Genomic DNA, 12,021 nt, shown 5'->3' with positions numbered 1-12,021 from the left:
CGGTGTTACCCAATGCGGTGGTTGTTCCTATAACCCCTCAAGAAAAAACTCCAAAACACACCTGCGGGTATACACCGGCTATACCGCAGTACAAGTGTTTCAGTTTCCAAAAAGGGTTAACCCAGGCCTACGGGTCGCAAACATCACTTCGGACCGGGCCTGGCGGTACGGGAAGCACAGGGTCACCAGAGGAGGTCAAAAAACCACCCCCACAGGCCCCTCTTCGCCATGCGTGAGAGAGGAGCGAAAAATAATGGAGAACCAGCCCCTAAGCACACCGTACCTGGTATTCCCCGGCGGTCTCCCAACCAAGTACTAACCAGGACCAACCTGTGTAGCGGCCGAGATCCGACGAGATCGAGAGCGTACAGAATGGCATGGCTGTAAGCCATGATGACAGTGCTGAGTAAAAACATACCCAACCAGGGTCTCCATAGCGCTTAACCCTGTGACACCCAGACCGACCTGGCATTTTTCCCCCTGAAAAAAGCCCAAGTCCCTCAGGGTACCAGAACAGCAGATCTGCATCCCCGGCGGACAACGGGTTCAACTGATCTGGACCAGCGTGACCAGAACCAGTCCCGTGCCCTAACCACGCCGACATGCCTACTCCAGGAGAAGGGCAGATATGCGTGTTGATCTTAACATGAAAAGAAGGCGCCACCCAGACGTTCGGACGAACCGCGCCTGGTGGCCCACCCCAAGGGCGTGAGACCCCACTACATATGTTCAGATCCATCCCGTCATCATCCCCCAGACATGAACGAGAATCCGTCGACAACCCACCCAGGTCATGGGATGTGGTCGCCGGAAGAGGAAAAACCCCCATCTCAGTTGCTTTATAAAAACGCTGTTTCAACCACAAGCAACCAAGGCGTGCCAGTCAATCGCCTGTTTACAGCGAGCTAGCACTATACGTGCGTCGGGACACACCCCCATCAATGAACAGGCTATTTAGACCTGTCATTGAATCCCCAAGGCGCCCAGGGGAACGACAAGAGGGGTGTGACACTCCCTAACTCCAACACTTCTGGAATAGAAAGAAGGAAGCATCAACAGTATGTATCCCAGTCTACACAGCCGGGGTAAAAAATGTTCACATTTTTACATCCCACCACCCTCCCATAGGAAAGAGACGGGGATCCCCAGAGAGACTTCCCACGCGAGCTGTACAGATTGAAAAGAATATATTGCACCTCGAGCCATGTAAAAAACCGGTTTTAGGGCCTCCGGGGAAGAGGCACTGAACCCATACACACTCAATAAACGAATTGAATCGAATATACATACAATAGAAAAGGACCCTTCTAGAGGGTCCACTCACTTTGACAATCTGAGGAGGAAGGCTCTGTACTCTGATGGAGGCTTCCTCACATGGAAGAAGGAGTCCGAACTCACAGAAGGCCTGAATAGGCGCTTGGTGAGGAGGAGCCCTGACCACCCCCCCTGAAAACAGATCCATCACATGGACCTGAACAGCACACGGAAGTCCTACCAACAGAGACGCGCACGGTGACGTACTCTATGGCGGGGGAATTCCTGCGGTGCACACGCCCAATATACCAGGCCGTGGGACCAGGAACTCCCTCCCCCCCCCCCCCCCCCCCCCCCGTAACGTGCCGAACCGCCACGTGACGGGAACCTTGAAGGACAGGGGGTGTACCCCTGACCGACAGAACAATGGGGAGAGGAAAGGTTACCAGTTCACCCCTTTACGACCCCACACCCATGATACGACGTAACGACAAAAAGAGAATATGACACAGTCATAGTCAGCTCTATGAAGCGTTTCACAGCTCCACACAGCGCATGAGCTAACCTGCCATCTGATTTTTACTAAGGAAAAACACAGAATAGAGAAGGCTCTAAGAACCCCGGTCCAACATACACATGTGCTTCTGTGGCCAGTACAACCCAGTTGTAGGTCACATGACACACACAACCCATCATCACCTACAAAAAATGGCAAAAACACTCAACAGAGGAACGCCGTTTTTTTCACAATGAGAGAATACATCATTCTTGATTAGTATCGACCACAGGCCTTGCTAAGCACACATGACAGCAACCAAACCAATTTCCCTTTAGGAAATAAGTTTCTCCAGCAGATTTAGCACAACCTCAGCAATCAAGCTAAGAGTTACATCGTATCCCTACCACACAAAAGACACAATTAATGCACAACATGTCTGATAGGAGGTGATAAAGTCCCCAGGGAACCGGGGGGGAAAAACACAATCCTCCTATTTTACCCTCAATACGGCCAGTTAAAACAGGAAAACCTGTTAATGTGTGAACTCACTGTTCATTGTCATTACAGTCTGAGAAAGAACATTCTTTTACTCACTTGTCACCAAGCATAGCTTCATAGGTTAGTTGCCTTAGTAGTGAGTACACGGTACACATAAACACCATGATGTTTCTCACACAACAACCAGATCAATACATCACGATCTGCACGGAGAAGCTAACTGCCAGTGACAAAAACAGCTCACACACAACCCGCAACGTATCCCAAATGCATTGCAACAACACACGTTTTGGGAAAAAACACCGTTATTCACAATACATTTAGCAAAGTAAAACCAGAAGACGTGTTATGAGGTCTGGCCAACCCCGTACCTACCCGGAACGCAGATCAGCGAAGTGCAGTCACAAGACACCGTAGAACACAGCCGTCCTGTGTTGTTCGATCCGGGCAGCGTCGCCGCTCCACCAGTCGCTACAGTCCTCTTTGTTGACGCAATCCCCGTCTAGGCTCAGGCAGGGTCGACGAACATCCCCTGTCAAGGATGACGTCGTGGTCAAGAGTGTAAAACATGTTAAAATCAAAGCACGTTCAACAGAATAGCATCAAGCTAACGGCTGCTCCAACCGTTCGGGTGCTATTGCTTCCGCTCGCGAGACGCCGATCTAACGACGCACGCGATCAGAAGCGAGCTCCCGGCGGCGCGCGAGAAGCTAAGCTACCCCGCGCCAGGCCACTGACCGGCTAACCGTAAGCTATGAACATGTAAACAATGACATAACACTCACCCAGACAGGCCGCCGTTCTGAACCCCTCCTCACTTTTTAAGAGAAAAGAGAAAACAAGACGTCAACACCGCTTCACAACGGTGACATTACCACGTCCGGCGGAATCAGCACAGTACCAACTGGCCTGTATAGCTGACTTTGAACATGAATCTGCCGCTATCGCACATTACATGCACATATCCCCTCGTGAAGGAATACTCTCATTTGGATATGAAAGATGGGGTCTTAACACGGTGACAGAGAGAATCCACTCGTCCAGAACACACAGGGATCACCAGTGTCAATGGTCGCGGCCCACTAGTTAAAACTATAATGGTCGCCAGACCAAGGCCTTCTGTCGCCTAGGCGGCTAAACAAAGGACCCTAGCCTGGGGCCGGTTTCCATAAACTTTGTCAAGTAGCCCCCATAGCACTAACAGACAAGTGGAGCCCGCCAGCAAACACTACTCACCCAACCTGGAACGCACCGCTCCTCACAACAGCGGCATGTCCGACAGTTCAGCTGTGGCCTGACAGGTTTCACCCCAACAAACACAGCAAGGAACTGCAGTTGAGAAGCATGCAGCGGCGTGCTCCCAATACGAAAACCGGTGGAGGGTTTTTAGAATGATCATCATCTTCTAGACACTCCAGTACGAAGACAATATCGCCGTATTTTCTCGAAAATAGTGAGAGAGAAAATAAAGATATGATGTCAACGTATCCTTGTTTCCCAAGCTGTTCCTAATCCAATTTCTTCCATCATGGTGTCAAGTGTGGGGATCTACCGAGGCACCTCTTCCTTGTGGTGAAAGCGAGAAGGAGGAGAGCAGGTGACCACACACCTGCTTATGAAGGTAAGCTGATGAGGGGTGTGGTCAGACTAATACTGGTATTAGAGGTACATTTGTGGTTTATTCAGTACGCGTGCACGTACGCGAGATAGTGCAGTAGCGATGCCAAGCTAAGCCACTAACGATACAGAACTGCTGTATGTTGTTGTCATTTATTTCTGATTTTGTTTTTGTTTTTTATATACTAAGCTGTAGTGTAAAGCACCCTGTGCATTCATGCTGTGAAGGGTGCTATATAAATAAAAGTCATTCATTCATTCATTCATTCATTCATTCATTCATTCATTCATTCATTCATTCATTCATTCATTCATTCATTCATTCATTCATGTGCAAATAATGGAATAACTGGTATTACCTGCCAAAATGAAGCAGAAGTGCAGAGCGATTCTGCCCAAGGGGCGTGTCATAATGCTCTTAAACCATGTGAGAACATGTCAGCTGTTTTGTCAGTCCCCGTAATAGAGGCCTTGCATGGAATGTTTGTTGTAGTTCTCTTTCTCTAGGCTTTTGAAAATGCAGGGGAGCAGCCAAGATAAATCGCTGATCGAAGTAATGTCAAATCAAATGTGTTCCCATGCAAGACTGTGGCTGGCACACCCCTCCACGTTCAAGGACTGGACTGGCACACCCCTCCACTTTCAAGGACTGTGGCTGGCACACCCCTCCACTTTCAAGGATTGGGCTGGCACACCCCTCCACTTTCAAGGAATGTGGGTGGCACACCCCTCCACTTTCAAGGACTGTGGGTGGCACACCCATCCACTTTCAAGGACTGTGGGTGGCACACCCCTCCACGTTCAAGGACTGGCCTGTCACACCCCTCCATGTTCAAGGACTGGGCTGGCACAACCATCCACTTTCAAGGACTTGGCTGGCACACCCTTCCACTTTCAAGGACTGTGGGTGGCACACCCCTCCACTTTCAAGGACTTGGCTGGCACACCCTTCCACTTTCAAGGACTGTGGGTGGCACACCCCTCCACTTCCAAGGACTGTGGGTGGCACACCCCTCCACTTCCAAGGACTGTGGGTGGCATGGTGGCAGATTCAGCCACTAGAGCAGCAGCATCTCAGACCAAAACAAAAGGCTCCATACAGCTCCGGCCACACCTCTCCCTCCCTTGGCGTTCTCAACAAAGTCATTATTTCCTGAATAATTTCAAGAAGTATTTCTAAGAAACTATTTCTTGGCTATAATGTTGTCAGAAACATATTTTAGTGAACCGTTTATGTGGAAAAAGTTTGACTTTACGAGCGAAGCCGCCACGTTGTCCTGCTTCCCACGCCTGAGCGTCTAGCTCACGAGATTCAAATCAAACTGTCAAACTAGACAGATCAAATATCATCTGCCTAAAATACAGATATCATTCTGCAACTTAAGAAATCTTAAAACTTAATTATTTCCTCCAATACGTAGTAGTGTTACCCTGAATTGGACGGAACTGCCCATAGCAGATACAACCCATTTAACCCTGTAAAGCCCAAATATAGAAAAACATTAGCAAATATTTTTTTTTACCTTAACACTTTCTCTGCCACGCTTATATCCATCAATGTTTGATCTCTGCCACCACTTTAAGTCTATGGAGATGTTCACCTTCTTTGCAGGGCTATAACTTTTTAAATTGTATTGTTAAATTGACATTACTATGGCCCATTCAACATCGATTATCTATCGTTCAGGATGTAGGAACATTTTACTTTTTCATTCACACATTCATACGAAAATACCATCTAGAGTATAAATATGTTTTTATCGTTTTCTGCAGTATTTCCCAGAACGTGAGATATAGGCACAAATGCATATATTAGATCATCAAATGCAGTTTGTTGCCGATCCACGCTATATAAAAAATTTCAATTGTACATGGTCCTAAACGTTATGACTGATCATGCGCGGGTGAACGGAGGGGGGGGGGGGGTCGTTTATAATTCTGTGATAGTCGTTAAATGTTTCATGTAGTATGGGTGATATATAGATCAGAGCAGTTTGTATGGTTAATAATAAAGAAAAACGCTGAAACTCACGGCAGCTTCCTCGTAGCGTTGGGCGATGAGAGTGGAGCAAACAGATCCCAGTTATGTGATGTGGATCGAGGCGATCCAGTTCCGGTTTGTATAATACTAATATACGCCCAAATCATGTGGATTATTGAGTTATGGCAACGATCCATATCCATGGTGTGTGTCTTGAGTCCCGCGACGATAAATGAGTGGCCGGACGGAATTAGGGGACGGACCGAGCAACAAAGGGGATATCCGGTTTGGCAACTCGCCGATCAGCCACCAGGTGGCAGTATTGAAGCGTTGCAGAGTTGTGCTTAGTCCCGCAGCATCAGACAATCCTCCGTGAGTGAAATATGAATACCATGGCGAAAATATGAAATATGATCAGAATAACGTTGTACGCCGTGATCTGGCAGAATTCGCATGAACTTGAAACCCGCCTTAAGCCGTTTCCGGCGGGGAATGTGTTAATGTTGTTGTAGGAGGCCTCTGATTCAGAAATTAAAGGGTTTTCAAAATGTTTACATTTTTGTACGTTTTTAGGGAAATGTTGTGACATAGCAACATTGGTCCTAGCTGGCAGCAGAATTTCTGTATGTGTACTCACATTGTCTGAACATCCATAAACATAAGACTAATCAGCAGCTGGCAGTCTAGGTACTTTCAACTCAATACCCATATACAACCCATTAAAAAACATATGAATTTATATTTAAAAAAAATTACATTTCACTGTCGTCACAATAATGTATCTGATTACATCAGTATCAGGTGTTGCAACAGAAACCTTTCAGCCCCAGCGTCTACTGCGGCCCAGGCTACTTCCCGCTGCCGCTGTTCCCCCACCACCCCAACAACAGCCTGTTCAAGCTGCTGCGGTCAGGCAAGCGCCTACGGTCACACGCTGCAAGAACGGAGAGACTCCGGCTCAGCTTCTTCCCCCAGGCCATCAGAACACTGAACACTGAACTCTCCACACACAAATACACATGAGCACATACAGACAGACAGACAGACAGACAGACAGACAGACAGACAGACAGACAGACAGACAGACAGACAGACAGACAGACAGACAGACAGACAGACAGACAGACAGACAGACAGACAGACAGACAGACAGACAGACAGACAGACAGACAGACAGACACACGCACGCACGCACACACACACACACACACACACAAGACTCATGCGGCAACCGCTAAAACTATCACTTGAACAAAATGTTATAAAAATAGAAATTCACTTTAAAGGAAGGAGGTACAGTACTAATAGTATAGTTTAGACACATTAAGAGTTAAAATTGTAAATTGTATATAGTATAGTAGTATATATAGGAACCAGTTTCTCAGGAACTCAGCATGTCTTTTTTTTTACCATGCATATCTTGTGTCTTACCTATTTAAATGTTTCTGTTTATTTTTTCTATGCCTATTTTATTATTGTACTTTGCACAATCAATGCGGGCAAGACCACCCACATTTCACTGTATGCCCTGGTATGTATGTGACAAATAAACCTCTTGATTCTTCTATTCTTGATTCTCTAAAGCACCCATTGGCTCATAATGTTCCTGAAGTCACTCCTGGAGTCAGCTCCGGGGCCGGGGCCATACCTCAGAGAGAAAGCCCTTAGCAGGAGTGAGAGGCACTGCATCTAAATCTGTCAGCTCAGAACCCCACTCACCCCATTATTCAAAGCTAATACAGTTTTATTAAAATAATCCGGCGGAATGATTTAGCGCTTGCACTTCTGAATTGTAAAGCGGTGTACATTATCATGATGGCACATTTGTTTGTTTCTTTTAACCCCTCGCGCTATCCCCATATTTACTGCTCCGGAGGGTCCCCCCTGGTACCCTCCCCTCAGAGCGTACTCGTGTTTACGGTGAAGGAGGAGCCCCCCCCCCCCATTCCATTTACATAAATATATTCCTGGGCCAATGGGGAGGCAGGAACAAAGTGGCTGCAGCTAGGAGGTAGCAGACTGTAATCCCCTAAAGAAAAGCCTACATCCCCGCGCGCTCCTCTTGCTGCTGCCCTTTCATGTTAAATTCATGGTCCTGGAATGTGCGCTGGCCGACACACTACTGCCATAGTATATATCCCCCCCGCCCCCCCCTCACTCTCCCACTGCTGTCTGTGAGCAACTGTCCAGAACAGGCTCATGATTTAATGTGGGGTGGTGATGGTGGTGGTGGTGGGGGGGTGTTCATTTAAAATCCACACACCCAGGAAACCAACCCCCACCCTCCACTACACAGACCTAGAATAAACACTGGTCAACAACGCCGTGTCTCATGCAGTCTCCTGCGGGCGCGCACGCGGGGGGGGGGGGGGGGTCTCTAAAGCAAACACACGACAGTATGGTTCATTCAAATTATTATCAAAACAAATACTATCGTGTGGATCTAACAACTGCAACACACGAGGACTTAAAGAGGAGAGCGCGCACACACACACACAGGCACACGTATGTGCAGGCACGTGAATGTGTGCACACAGGTATGTGTGGGCACACACACACACAAAATACATGTCTGTATGGATGTAGAGTATGTGAACGGTGCATGGATAGTGGACAAAGGGATCCATTCCAGACATTTTGGGGGGCAGGGGCTCAAGGCTAGGAAAAAAATAAAATAAGAAAAACAATGCCCCCACCCCCACCGCCAACACCAGCTATTATCTTTGCCCCCACCGAGGCCTGGGCTCAGCTGCCTCTAATGCTCGCAGTCCCGATATGGACCCGGCCGGCGATGACCTGGTTTAAACCCAGACGCGATAAGAGGCACGGGGTGGAGTCTCTCCAAAGGCTCCATTAGGACCCATGAAAAGGGGTGACGAGAGAGGCTTCTTTTGCGCAGCCTCACTGATGCGGGTCTTGCTGTCAGTATCATTCACAGCAGAAAGGTGCACTCGGATGATCTGGGAGGTACAGTATGTCCTGCTGGACAAAGTTCGTCCAGCTTTTTTTTTGCCTTCCGACTTGCCCCGTGCTCGCAAGGGTTTCCCCTCCAGATAAGATAATAAACCCAATGGAAAAACATGCACAACAGATCGCTAACGCTGTCCTGGACGAAGACGGACAGGAGCACTTGGATTTTGGTCCCTGGGCGCAGCACTCATCTGCTCCCGGCTGCCCTAGGGGGGGAAGGACGACGGGATGGGAGGTGCAGAGAACATTTCAGTGCATGCATGTGTGTGTGTGTTAATCTGATGACAAATAAAGACTTATACTTATATAATTATATACTTGCAGTCGCAGAATTCAGCTGCCTCTCTGGACGGCTCACCCAGTTTTTATAGCAAGACATGACAAGTCAGTTACCTTTTCAGAAAACAGAAGAGATTTTGCATCTCTGCATTATATTGTGCGTCCCGAGTTTCCCTCCAGAAACAATAGCCATGTGTTACCACTCTTCTATTTGCATCACTGCTGGCTGGTTCTAGTTAGCCAGGAGAGAAGGGCAGGTGGGGTTAGCATTAGTATAGGCCTGCGTGTGTGTGTGTCTGTGTTCTCATCATATCTCGAAAAGCAAATTGTGGTGAACATTCTATCAATCCATGCCAAAGCTAGATATGTAAAAGGTGAAAGACTCACAGCCATGCTGATTGGGCTAAATTACATCCAGCCGTTTTGAAATAACTTTTAGTCAGGGGAGTGTCATGGTTTCTCCATAGAGCCCTGTTGTATTCTTTTAGCACAGCAGCTTGCGCAGGTAGTGGGCAAGTTAGTCACGTGACACAGTTGGTATTGCTGATTGGCTCGAACACGGTGGGCGGAATCCACAAAGAATGGATTGCACGGTGCTAATTGCACCCTTAACGTTAGGTTATGACTATAACCAAGTTCTGTTAATTAGGGGTGACGCTTGGCATCACTCTGCACTATCTCGCGTACGTGCACGCGCACTGAATAAATTCCACAAATGTACCTTTAATACCAGTATTAGTCTGACCACACCCCTCATCAGCTTACCTTCATAAGCAGGTGTGTGGTCACCTGCTCTCCTCCTTCCCAAGCTTTCACCACAAGGTGAGGTCAAGGGCTGCAGCGGCCGTCGGATGCCAAGCGTCACCCCTAATTAACAGAACTTGGTTATAGTCATAACCTAACGTTCTGTTCCATTAGGGGCTCTGCTTGGCATCACTCTGCACAAAGGGAGGCCAAGCGGAGCCACTGGCCGACAAATACCCCCGTTGAAGGCCCCCCACAACCAACAGAACAGGGAGGGCCGGGCATTTATCAGGGAAACTTGGAATCAATCGCACAAAATGACTGGTGATAGCCCATATTTAACTACGAGAGCCTCTATATGGTATAATAAGAAACTGAAGATTGGTAAGAAATCAGTCATATGGGACGATTGGATTAAAAGGGGGATACATGTACTAGGGGATATAGCCGGGGAGGATGGGGTCTTGCCTTTTGAGGATATTAAAGAGGATTTTGATATAGATAATAAAAACTTTTATAAATTCCTACAGATTAGACATTGTATATCGTCATCAATAGGAGGACCAAAGTGTGGCCCGATTACTGCAATTCAAGAAATATTCTATAAAGGATGGCGTAGGAAAGGCGGTGCGTCAAGATTTTATGATGTTATAAGAGAATACAATGCACCCAAATTGGCGGGTCTGAGATTGAGCTGGGAGAACGATGTACGTGAGGATATTACTGAGGAAATGTGGGAGAAACTGGTGTCCAAATGGAGTAAATTCTCTAGGGAGGCGCAATCACAACTTATTTTTTACAAAGTGTTGAACAGAAGCTATTGGACGCCTAGTAAACTGGCCAGACTGAAATTAAGGGACAGTGACATCTGCTGGAGATGTGAGAAGGAGACAGGCACTTTACTGCACATGTTGTACGAATGTGAGAAGGTCCGGAAAATGTGGGATCAAATTGTGATATTCCTAAGTAAGGTCTTGAATGTGAAGATAAATAACGCCCCAATGGCATGTGTTTTGGGTATAGTACCGAAAGGGATTAAACTGCCTAAATACCGGGGAATGTGGTATAGAATGGCCATGATATCAGGATGTAGAATTGCATTACGACATTGGAAATCACCTGTTGATATTACTTTTAAAGAATGGATGGAACTAATGTTCCGGACAGCATCATATGAAAGGGTGACGTATAGAGTCGCAGGGAGAGAGGATATTTTCGCTGAGGTATGGGACAGTTTTCTACACCTGACTGAACGGTCTGGGGACAAATGATTAAGATGGGATTACAATATTATCAAGGATGAATATGAAAAAGGGGTTTTGATCTGATGGTACTTGTGCTTTATAATGTATTGTGTATATATGTACATATATTTTATGTCCGGATGGTGTGTCTATGGAACGGTCACTGTCTCTATCACACTCACATGTGCGCAGGTATAGCCGCATACAAGTATCTAGGATACACATATTCATATGTGTACATAATAGGTTTACACACACTCATATACACAAGGATAAGGTATACACGTCAGGGGCACACATACATGCACATACTCATTTATAGGAAATAGGCATACACATACCTACATATACACATAGTTGAAATATAAGCTTTCACTGACACATAAGGGGGATACACATGTATATAGGAGACAGAGACACACACATACGTAGCTGAGACGCACATATATATACACATCTGAGATATACACTCACATAGGGGGCAGAGGCACACATGGATACGAAACACACACAAGAGATAGGAGTACAGTCACATACCAGGAAGATGCACACACACACATATGAGGCATGTACACATGCTTACGTGATACACGTACCCACATACATGTGTCGGAGACATGCGTGCATGCATGTTATCATGCACAACTGCATATGTCTGGGGCGCTTTCTCTCACATGCAATATGGAGAAGGGTGGCATCCCGATAGAGGATGCAGCACATACCTGCTCGAAGGTAGTTCGGTCTACATTCCTGCATTCCTGTGTGTTAGTTGGTTGGATCCACTACACTCCGGTTACTTACTACTGAACGGACGTGTTTTTGCGGACCTCCCAAACTTTCAAACTTTAGACTGTTTTCTTTCTTTTTACCATCTTTTAACCAGTGATCTTAACTGATCACTGTGACTTTTGCTCTTATCGTTTATACTGTTGGAT

The sequence above is a fragment of the Notolepis coatsorum genome, assembly GCF_963971535.1.
Source record: "Notolepis coatsorum genome assembly, chromosome: 2".
NCBI lineage: Eukaryota > Metazoa > Chordata > Actinopteri > Aulopiformes > Paralepididae > Notolepis > Notolepis coatsorum.
The sequence above is the reverse complement of the archived record's forward strand: the minus strand, read 5'-3'. Positions refer to the sequence as shown.